Here is a 12,455-nt window from a genome sequence, read left to right on the forward strand (position 1 = left end):
TTAGTGCATGGACATGTACTGACATCTTATGGGGAACTCTGCTTCACGATACAAACTTTTTGGTTTACGATCCAATGAAGTTTGTAAATCGAGGTTCCACTGTGTCACCACTGATAAAGTGTTAAACATGTTACACAATAACAAGGCGTTTTCAAACGCACTGGGACTGACAAAAAAACATTTGTCGTTAATTTCTGTTAATTCTCTTTCGTGAAGGCAATGGCGGAATGTTTGCCAACAATTGGTTACAGAATGTGTGCCAGTGTAGCTCGGATCTAAATGGACATTTCCCAGCAGGGCGGGGGAATACATCGGAAGAAGGGGGAAAGGCAATTAAACAAAGAGCGAGATGAAAACAGGCAAACATGGATAAACCATAAGGTTGACACTTCAATGTGTTTAACACTCAACTCAGTACAAGCAGTAGAGTCGCATAATGTTGTTGAAAAGTAACTCTCATAATTTGATTGGCTGGGGATCAGTCTAGGGCAGGGGCCGGCAACCCAAAACGTTGAAAGAGCCATAAAGGACCAAAAATACAACAATAAAAAAATCTGTCTGGAGCCGCAAAAATTGAAAAGCCATATGTAAGTGTTATAATGAAGGCAACACATGACGTAAGTGTCTATATTAGCTATATTAGCCTACTATCAAAATGACTTTAAAAGTCTTACATAAGTGTTATAATGAAGGCAACACATGACGTAAGTGTCTATATTAGCTATATTAGCCTACTATCAAAATTACTTTAAAAGTCTTACATAAGTGTTATAATGAAGACAACACATGACGTAAGTGTCTATATTAGCTATATTAGCCTACTATCAAATTACTTTAAAAGTCTTACATAAGTGTTATAATGAAGACAACACATGACGTAAGTGTCTATATTAGCTATATTAGCCTACTATCAAAATTACTTTAAAAGTCTTACATAAGTGTTATAATGAAGACAACACATTACGTAAGTGTCTATATTAGCTATATTAGCCTACTATCAAAATTACTTTAAAAGTCTTACATAAGTGTTATAATGAAGACAACACATGACGTAAGTGTCTATATTAGCTATAATAGCCTACTATCAAAATGACTATGTGTCGCAGGCTGAAGCAAATCTTTGTTGACAGAAATGTTGAAATGTAATATTTATTCTACACATTTTTACAACATTAGAAAACATTAGTAAATCAGAGGCTGCTCAGAAGGTGAGATAACTCCTGGAAATTACTGGCTTTTAATGGCCAAAGGTATAGATGTGTGTGTCCAAGTTTAAGGAAACGGCAGGTTGTCTTCTTTTAATGGACTTATTACAATCTTTGGCAAACTGGGTAATGTTTGCTGTGGTCTGGAACAACATGGCAAACAAACAACTGAAATGCAGTCAATATTACATACAGATAATGTGTCATGAGACATGCAAATATAAATGATATACAAAGAGGATACAAGTAAAGGATATTAAATGAGCTCAAAAATAATGATGCAATATGTACATACAGCTAGCCTTAATAGCATGTTAGCATTGATTATCTTGCAGTCATGCACTTACCAAATATGCCTGATTCGCACTCCAACAAGTCAATAACGTCAACAAAGCGCACCTTTGTGCATTCACGCACAGCATAAAACGTTTGGTGGACAAAATGAGACAAAGAAGGAGTGGAAGATTTTACTTGTAAACAAACTGTTGCGTCACAGTCCACACTATGGGGAGTTCAAGAACCGCCGAAATTAGTAGGAGAAAACGATGTTCACCAAAACACTCTCATCAGTGAGGCATACACACAAACATATTAAACAGTGGTAGTTCTAAAAATTGGGAAGGTTTGTGTCATGTTTGTCCTCAAACAAAAAACATGTTAAAACAAAACATTATTTTTTCCATTTTCAATATTTAAAAAAAAAAATGCTTCAGGGACCAACAAGGGCAGCACTAAAGAGCCGCGGGTTGCTTACCCCCGGTCTAGGGTGTACCCCACCTCTCGCCCAAGGTAAACTGGGATAGGCTACAGCTTACCCGTGGCCCTAATGAGGATAAGCGGTATACAAAATGGATGAACAAAGCAATGTGTTTCTATGGTAACTTTAAATAACGGATTTACAATTAGATCCTTTGTTTAGTTCAATAAATATTATCCACTTCTTCTCAGCACTGTCCATCACACTCACTTTCTTCTTTCCCATGATTGGAAAACAAAGTTATGTCCATCTTTAGCTATAGGCTAATGCGAGCAAGTAAGATCAGATGTTTTGGGCGCCAACTAATAGATGGTCATTCTTAAAACTCACCTTTTTGCTTGCAACTTAGAGCATATAAACTAGCTTAGAGACAGCTCATGTCTCAAAACCCTTAAATTGAGTTACCAGTGTAATGCTAACATGCTAATTGTTAGCCTGTGTGCTGACTTGACTCGCCTGTGTAAACGTCTTCTATTGACTGCAATCAAGAAACAGGGAAATCTTTTTCCGAATCTTCCAGTGTTTCCCACACCTTCATTTATAAAAGTCTTATACAAGTGTTATAATGAAGGCAACACATGATGTAAGTGTCTATATTAGCCTACTATCAAAATTACTTTAAAAGTCTTATACAAGTGTTATAATGAAGGCAACACATGATGTAAGTGTCTATATTAGCCTACTATCAAAATTACTTTAAAAGTCTTATACAAGTGTTATAATGAAGGAAACACATGATGTAAGTGTCTATATTAGCCTAATATCAAAATTACTTTAAAAGTCTTATACAAGTGTTATAATGAAGGCAACACATGATGTAAGTGTCTATATTAGCCTACTATCAAAATTACTTTAAAAGTCTTATACAAGTCTTATAATGAAGGCAACACATGATGTAAGTGTCTATATTAGCCTACTATCAAAATTACTTTAAAAGTCTTATACAAATGTTATAATGAAGGCAACACATGATGTAAGTGTCTATATTAGCCTACTATCAAAATTACTTTAAAAGTCTTATACAAGTGTTATAATGAAGGCAACACATGATGTAAGTGTCTATATTAGCCTACTATCAAAATTACTTTAAAAGTCTTATACGAGTGTTATAATGAAGGCAACACATGATGTAAGTGTCTATATTAGCCTAATATCAAAATTACTTTAAAAGTCTTATACAAGTGTTATAATGAAGGCAACACATGACGTAAGTGTCTATATTAGCCTATTTTTAAAATTACTTTAAAAGTCTTATACAAGTGTTATAATGAAGGCAACACATGATGTAAGTGTCTATATTAGCCTACTATCAAAATTACTTTAAAAGTCTTATACAAGTGTTATAATGAAGGCAACACATGATGTAAGTGTCTATATTAGCCTACTATCAAAATTACTTTAAAAGTCTTATACAAGTGTTATAATGAAGGCAACACATGATGTAAGTGTCTATATTAGCCTAATATCAAAATTACTTTAAAAGTCTTATACGAGTGTTATAATGAAGACAACACACGATGTAAGTGTCTATATTAGCCTACTATCAAAATTACTTTAAAAGTCTTATACAAGTGTTATAATGAAGGCAACACATGGTGTAAGTGTCTATATTAGCCTATTTTTAAAATTACTTTAAAAGTCTTATACAAGTGTTATAATGAAGGCAACACATGATGTAAGTGTCTATATTAGTCTACTATAAAAAGCTGACGCAAATCTTCAGTGACAGAAATGTTGTATCTTAATATTTATTCTACACCTTTTTGCAACATTGGAAATCATTAGTCAAATAGAGGCTTCTAACAGGATGAGATAACTTCTGGAAATGACTGGCTCAGAATGGCCAAAGGTATAGATGTGTGTCCAAGTTAAAGCAAACGGCAGGCTGTCTTCTTCTAATGGATTTATTACAATCTTTGCAAGCTGCGTAATGTTTGCTGTGGTCTGGAACAACATGGCACACAAACAACTATGAGAAATGCAGCCGATATTACATACAGATAATGTGTCATAAGACATGCAAATATAAATTATACAGTATACAAAGAGGATAAGAGTAAAGGAAATTAAATGAGCTCAAATACACCTACAAACGAGGCATAATGATGCAATATGTACATACAGCTAGCCTAAATAGCATGTTAGCATCAATTAGCTTGCAGTCATGAATTGACCAAATATGCCTGATAAGCACTCCGGCAATTCAATACAATCAACAAAGCTCACCTTTGTGCATTCACGCACAGTATAAAACGTTTGATGTACAAAATGACAAAAAAGATGGAGCGGCATAAAACACGTCTTTTTGTGGCAGCGTCGGAGAAAGTTGTACATGTACGATGAGGACAAAACGGTGCTTGCCAAATACTCCGTCAGTGAAGCATGTATAACATAAACAGTGGGATTTCTAACAATTACGAAGGTTTGTGTCATGTTTGTTCTCCTACAGGAAATATATTAAAACCAAAAATATTTTTTTCTTCAACTTTTTCCATTTTCACACATCTCTGAAAGAGGTCCAGGGAGCCACTAAGGTGGCACTAAAGAACCACGGGTTTTACTTTTGCGCTTTCATCACTGATGGAAATGTTCAGTTAAACTTGTTTGCTGTTTTTTTGTTTTATTTTTACTTGCTGACAGCCTCTATTCAAAACGTATACCGATCAGATACAGTATGGACGTGTTTGTTCACCAGTATGCTAATGTGGTGGGTGACTTAGGCAATGTCTACACTAAGTACCACTGTTAACCCCTTAAACAAATAATTATTTAGCCTAAGCCCCGTTTCAACCAGACTAAACCATCGTTTAAGGTCCCCCTCCTCGGACAATTTTTTACATGGGTAAGTGCGCCGTGTATTTCTTGAGTCTTCGGCTCTTAGCTTTGTATGGACTCATTGAGCGTTTACAAACTGAGTTCGGAGAGGAAGTGACGCAAGAAAGACCGCGCCCCACACAGGAAGTGACGTCAGAAAGAACGCGCCACAGCCAGCTTCATAATAAAGCGGTTTCGTAACTCGGAGCTAACTACTGGAAATATGGAGGCGAGTCATCCAGACATGCCCATGTTTCTCCTTCTGTCTGTACAGACGCTTGTGGAAATCACACATGACTACCTTAAAGGCCTACTGAAATTAAATGTTCTTATTTAAACGGGGATAGCAGATCCATTCTATGTGTCATACTTGATCATTTTGCGATATTGCCATATTTTTGCTGAAAGGATTTAGTAGAGAACATCGACGATAAAGTTTTGGTCGCTGATAAAAAAGCCTTGCCTGTACCGGAACTAGCGTGACGTCACAGGTTGAAGGGCTCCTCACATTTGCACATTGTTTACACCAGCAGCGAGAGCGATTCGGACCGAGAAAGCGATGATTACCCCATTAATTTGAGCCAGGATGAAAGATTTGTGGATGAGGAACGTGAGAGTGAAGGATTAGAGTGCAGTGCAGGACGTATCTTTTTTCGCTCTGACCGTAACTTAGGTACAAGGGCTCATTGGATTCCACACTCTCTCCTTTTTCTAATGTGGATCACGGATTTGTATTTTAAACCACCTCGGATACTATATCCTCTTGAAAATGAGAGTCGAGAACGCGAAATGGACATTCACAGTGACTTTTATCTCCACGACAATACATCGGCGAAGCACTTTAGCTACGGAGCTAACGTGATAGCATCGTGCTTAACTGCATATAGAAACAGACGAAATAAGCCCCTGACTGGAAGGATAGACAGAAGATCAACAATACTACCAAACCCTGGACCTGTAACCACACGGTTAATGCTGTACCGCCTGGCGAAGCCTAGCAATGCTGTTGCTAACGACGCCATTGAAGCTAACTTAGCTACGGGACCTCGACAGAGCTATGCTAAAAACATTAGCTCTCCACCAACGCCAGCTCTCATCTGCTCATCACGACCCGTGCTCACCTGCGTTCCAGCGACCGACGGCGCGACGAAGGACTTCACCCGATCATCGATGCGGTCGGCGGCCCGGAGACGGAGGAAGTCAAGGTGAGGACAGCGGCGCGGCTGCGGGCGTTGTAGCTTTCGACGACACCCCTGCCGCCATCAGAGTCGGCAAGAAACATATATTTCCCCAAAGTTAAGTACGTGACACGCACATAGCGCCACGCACGGACGGGCATGCGATCAAATGTTTGGAAGAAAGCAGCGTACTCACGGTAGCGTGTCTGCTATCCAACTCAAAGTCCTCCTGGTTGTGTTGCTGTAGCCAGCCGCTAATACACCGATCCCACCTACAGCATTCTTCTTTGCAGTCTCCATTGTTAATTGAACAAATTGCAAAAGATTCACCAACACAGATGTCCAGAATACTGTGTAATTTTGTGATGAAAACAGAGCTGTTTGTATTGGGATACAATGTGTCCCAATACTTCCGCTTCAACCCTTGACGTCACGCGCAAACGTCATCATACCTAGACGTTTTCAGCCGGAAGTTTCCCGGGAAATTTAAAATTGCACTTTATAAGTTAACCCGGCCGTATTGGCATGTGTTGCAATGTTAAGATTTCATCATTGATATATAAACTATCAGACTGCGTGGTCGGTAGTAGTGGGTTTCAGTAGGCCTTTAAGAAAAAACGATTGCAGCTATTTGGGATACAACACTTCTCAGACGGCAAGAGAACTTTCCATTGTCCAGGTCAGCTGTGATTCTACTTACCGAAAAACTTCATCCATTTGTCTAAGGAGAGACAACGAGAATGCGGGCTCCCGCGGATGTGATAAAAAAAGGTAACGTGTGCTTTGTATTACCTGGCCGTCGAGGGAAGACTATGGAAAACTGCGAATGCTTTTGGACTGGCAAAGCAGACTGGATCAGTTACTGATCGCATACTCAACGTATAGGTCCAGAGTATATAAAGTCACCAAAAAAGAATAGACAATGAAGGTGAAGGCAAAAGAGTGAGGAGTCTCCTGACCAGATATCTAGATTCCTAGATTGATTGATGTAACATTTTCTTTATCACATTGTTTACTTTCACATGTCCATTAAAGATTTGATTAATTTACGATGGCTCAGGTGTGACTCACTACAATAGGGCCCCACAGCACACTGGATTCCAGTTCATTGAAATACCACAACACTGGATATTGTTCAGATAAGTTCAATTTAAACGACCATTGTGTGTGTGTGTGTGGGCAAGGATAAGGTTAGGTGGGATTTACCCTGGATAAGTGTAGAAGGGGCCTTAGGTCTAAGAGACGTAGAAGGAGTTAGTCGGTGACTTACTGGGTGGTCCTCGGTCGATTCATCAGGCCAAGTCCAAATGAGATGGAAATCCTGCACCACTTCCACAGCAGACAGGGAGCACGTGCTGCCGAGGATCCATTTCCCATCACACGTCACATCAGATAGCAATTGAGGTCTCAACAAGGGTTTCTAAGCCCTGGAGGGGAGGAAGACGTTAAGAGGCACTGAGCTCTGGGATTGAAAACTCCTTGAACCTGTGGCAGGTGGATTAATTGGTTTACTCAATGTTATTTCACCAGGGAGTTCTCAAAACAATTTGAGACATTGGAATGTCTCGAGAACATGTTGCCGACCTGAAGGGGGCCAAGCAATCTAGTTGATAGCTAAAAATACATGTGGTAATAAAGAACACAGAATGACATCGTAATGAGCAGCACTCTCGCAGTCGTCACGCGGACAATTCGGGAATATATTTCCACGTTTGGTTGAAGTCATTCCTGGTCAGTGTCCTTATTGTAATAATAATGAGCACACTTTTACTAATAGGGATGATGTTTGATAAGAAATGATCGAGTTCGAGCCTATTATCGAATCCTCTTATCGAACCGATTCCTTATCGATTCTCTTATCGAGTCCAGATAGGTTGTTGTATATGGAAAAAAAAACACAATATTTGGTTTAAAAAAAGCTCACTTTTATTATATAAGGAAAAAATTAAATCTAATAAATAAATAAATATTGACTGTTAACCCCCTAAAAAAATAAAGTAAAAAAAATAAATATTGACTGTTGTTACTCAAAGTATATTAAGTGGGATTTTTCAGAAAAACAAATATATACAGTGACACAAATAGAACCTGTCTCTGTGATCACTATAGGTGTATAAATAATAACATAGTGTTAAATAAAATCAGTCCCTTGGGCACAAATAATACAGCTCTCTAAAAAGTGCAATTCTGCTGCTATTTGACATAACTGTTTGTTATGATGCTTTGACATTTTTGCACTTTATTTCTTTATTGAAAGAAAATTCTATGAAGAGAAAAGTTGTTTGCAAATGTGGTTACAATGCTAAAAAATGAAAAGTTAAAGCTAAAAAAAGAAATACACTTTATCGAGTTAACATTATTTCTTTATAGGGGGAAAGATGTGATGTTATGAGTTAGGGAATATAACAACTACACTACCCAGCATGCAACGGGAGTGACGAGCATGCGCGGTAGCCCCGAAAAGTGTTGTTGCATGTCGCCACCCGGCAGCTAAGAATGAGGTTATGAGCATGCTGTGAAAGTAAACGTCAAGAACTCAGCCAACACGCCTCGTCTGCATTATTTATAATTAGACAGACAACACATATACAGTGTGATTTTGTTTTGTTTACAAGGAAAGAAAAACAAAAGATAAAAAAGGGATATCATGTCATATAAGTTGTATATATATGTATGTGCTGCGGTTGCTTTAAGAACGTTGCGACAGCTGCCGTAAAGGAGGTGCGTTGCTAGCCTGGTTGCTATGTTTCCGGTTGGTCGTAAAAGTGTTCGTCATGTGTTTGTACCCTGCTCAAATCTCTTAGTAAAGTTATTCATTGGATTATACCTTTTGTTTTGAACTTTATTACACCTTGGAGCGCTTTTTCCGGTGCATTGTTTTTCCTGCTTTCCCTATCTGCGCCTAATGACTGAGCTGCGTGACGTCATTTCTTGTGATGTCTCACGGGGCATTTCTGGTCGGGACGGGATTCGTTCCCAGGGATTCGAATAAAGAACCAACTCTTTTTCTTTACTATAGTGGTCTCGATAACGGGTACCGATTCTCAAAAAGGGATTCGAGTCCGAGGACTCGGTTCTTTTCTTAATGAACAACCGGGAAAATCAGTTTCGAGTATCATCCCTAATCACTTGTTGTATTGTAGCCAGCCAGCTGTTTAATACATTTACAAATGGCATTTTAGACTGGTGGTGGGTACTCTCTCATGTTCTAGATCTATGGCCCTAATGCGCACGCACACACACACACACACACACACACACACACACACACACACACACACACACACACACACACACACACACACACACACACACACACTGGTTATCATTTGGAATGGGGACCAAGTTTTGATCATCACTTGTGGGGACCACCTTTTCTACAGGTTGTGGAGGCATAAAAAAAATGAGGTAAAATGTCCACTGTCTTTAAATCTCTGGATTGATGAAGTAATGTGCTGATCATTCTTACTGGGGACCCTGGGGAAAAAAGAGTTCATATGGTTCATGGGGACCAAATTTAAATAATTTTGCATAATTCACACAAATGTGTACGTGACTACTGAGGACCATTTAAAAAAAAAAAAAAAAAAAAAGTTCAAATTAAATATGACATGATCCTCAGAATACAGCACTACAGCTGTCCTCTTATAGGAAGTTTCACCACTTAAATGTACCAGCTACAGCCCAATGAGGGGGCTGCTGTGCAAATGTCTCACACTCAAACTAACCAGTAAACATGTTTTATGGGCCAAAGCTTAAAAATCACTTAGGCATCTTCAGAATGGATCTGACTATCATTTAAAAAGGTTTCCCTTTAGGGGACCTTAGGGGACCATTAAGTATTGCCAGAACACACACACACACACACACATTCTTGTATTTGTTACCTTCTTGAGACTTCCAAAAAATGCCTACCTCTTTAGGACCACCCGTTGTAGATATATAAAGATTTGTATTTACAACATTAATAATATACAGGGGCGCCGCTAGGGATTTTGGGCCCCATGAAAATAATCTTTACAGGGCCCCCAACACAGCGGCAAGATTTTTTGATGCTATTTTACATACAATTATGCATTTTAATGGGCCCCCCTCCATCATGGGCCCCTAGAATCCGTCTCCTTTACTCCCCCTTTTCGGCGCCCCTGATAATATATACATACTATACAAATATAAAAAAGGTAAGCTTTTAAGTTAATTTATTTTTTTTAATTTTTTGTTTGTAATTGGTTTTTAATCTTCATTATTTACTTCACGTTATTACAGTATGTCTCTTTATACATATTTATTTTTATTGTTTTAATTTGGGTGAAAGGGGGCGCATTTCAATTCCTTACACACACTTGTTATTACCATGAATTGATTAACGTGGACCCCGACTTAAACAAGTTGAAAAACTTATTGGGGTGTTACCATTTAGTGGTCAATTGTACGGAATATGTACTGTGCTGTGCAATCTACTAATAAAAGTCTCAATCAATCAATCAAACATATGTTGGCCCCAGGGGGAGCGCTTCAAAGTTTTACACACACTTGTTATTTCATATGTTGACCAGGGGGGAGCATTTTTAAAACCGACACAAAGTTTTCAGCACAGTCCCACATAAGAGCAGACAAACATTACAGGGAGACAGAACAGGACCGCTAACGGGTCAGCCAATTTCTGCTGTCCCTTAAAAATGTGGAAACAGGTAATAATTGGTGGGGGGGGGGTGAGTAAAAAAGTATTCCGTCTAAGGGTGGACTCCCGGGGAGGGGGTCCAGACTGAGACCAGGAAATAAAACCTCAATAGCCTGGCCACACACAAAGAAGTTACAAAGAATACACAAGACTTGCAACAGTCAATTTGAAAAATCCCTCTTTTTTGGGACCACCCTAATTTTGATAGATTTCACCACCAGGGGTGCAAATGAGATGGTATTATGGTATCTCTTTTTTTTTTTTTTTTGTCATAAAGAAATACAATCATGTGTGCTTACGGACTGTGTCCCTGCAGACTGTATTGATCTACAGTGTTTCCCACACATTCATTTATTTGTGGCGGCCCGCCACGAAAGAATTAAGGCCGCCACAAAAAAAAAGTTTTTTTTTGTTTTTGTTTTTTTGTGTCCTGTCAAGCTTCTCAGGCAAATCATATAGTTGATGTAGATGCCCATATCGGCTGTTCAGATTTACTTTACAAAAGAGAAGTGTAGGATCAAGATTTTTGGAGCTCTTTGTTCAGTGGATCAGATGTTTGATGAAGTTAAAGTTAAAGTACCAATGATTGTCACACACACACTAAGTGTGGTGAAATTTGTCCTCTGCATTTGACCCATCCCCTTGTTCACCCCCTGGGAGGTGAGGGGAGCAGTGGGCAGCAGCGGTGCCGCGCCCGGGAATCATTTTGGTGATTTAACCCCCAATTCCAACCCTTGATGCTGAGTGCCAAGCAGGGAGGTAATGGGTCCCATTTTTTTTATAGTCTTTGGTATGACTCAGCCGGGGTTTGAACTCACAACCTACCGATCTCAGGGCGGACACTCTAACCACTAGAGCTTTGTGTCTATCTACCACAACTACTGTTACTGACTGTGGCAGGACACCTCTGCCTCTGTTTCACTTTATGTTGCTGGTAAATAATATGGTTGTAGTAGTAAGCTAAAGTTAAATTATTTAGTATGCACTAATTAAAGGGGCAGAGCTTTGAGAGACATTTTAGCTTTTATATTTTTATAAGATATATTTTTTGTAAGAACCACAATTAATAAATATATTTCAGTGAATAACTTATTGTTCAAATCTGTATATAAATATGTACATAAAGTGTTGTAATTATATTGTAAAATGGATGGATGGATCGATAGCCGTTTAAAACAAAACTGTTATTATTAATTAGTAAGTATACATTTTTTGAGCCTTTTTAGAGAAAATCATATCATTGTAGTAAATTATGCAAATTACTCGATGATGTCATGGTGACCACGCCCATAGCCACGCCCCCACCGCCACAGGTATCTTGGCAGTTTATGGGAAACACTGATCTATATTGATATATAATGTAGGAACCATACATATTAATAACAGAAAGAAACAACCCTTTTGTGCGAATGAGTGTAAATAGATAGATAGATAGATAGATAGATAGTACTTTATTGATTCCTTCGGGAGAGTTTCCTCATGAGTGTAAATGAGTGTAAATGGGGGAGGGACGTTTTTTGGGTTGGTGCACTAATTGTAAGTGTATCTTGTGTTTTTTATGTTGATTTAATTTAAAAATATATATATATATTTTTTTTTTTTTTATTTTTTTTTTTTTTATTTTTTATTTCTTGTGCGGCCCGGTACCAATCGATCCACGGACCGGTACAGGGCCACGGCCCAGTGGTTGGGGACCACTGCTCTCTTAGATGCAATGTTTTTTTTGTATTGGGACCATGATTTATGTCCTAACTTGTGCACCGGTCCTCATATGGAAGGTACTTTTCCTTGTTGATGTCTCAAGAAGGGTAGAAATACAA

General features: G+C 38.5%; 1 protein-coding gene across 2 annotated transcripts in view; it reads left to right on the forward strand.

Annotated features, from left to right (window-relative positions):
- The window catches only part of LOC133630634 (small conductance calcium-activated potassium channel protein 2-like), a 243,459-nt gene that overhangs the window by 83,011 nt on the left and 147,993 nt on the right, over window positions 1-12,455 (forward strand). The window contains exon 1 of one of the 2 annotated variants that reach the window (XM_062022235.1): window positions 5,960-5,981. The exons of the other annotated variant lie outside the window; for it this stretch is intronic. The gene's annotated coding sequence lies outside the window, so the exon portion shown is untranslated. Of the gene's footprint in view, window positions 1-5,959; window positions 5,982-12,455 lie in introns of those variants that run through there. 2 annotated transcript variants of the gene reach the window in all.

The sequence above is a fragment of the Entelurus aequoreus genome, linkage group LG16, assembly GCF_033978785.1.
Source record: "Entelurus aequoreus isolate RoL-2023_Sb linkage group LG16, RoL_Eaeq_v1.1, whole genome shotgun sequence".
NCBI lineage: Eukaryota > Metazoa > Chordata > Actinopteri > Syngnathiformes > Syngnathidae > Entelurus > Entelurus aequoreus.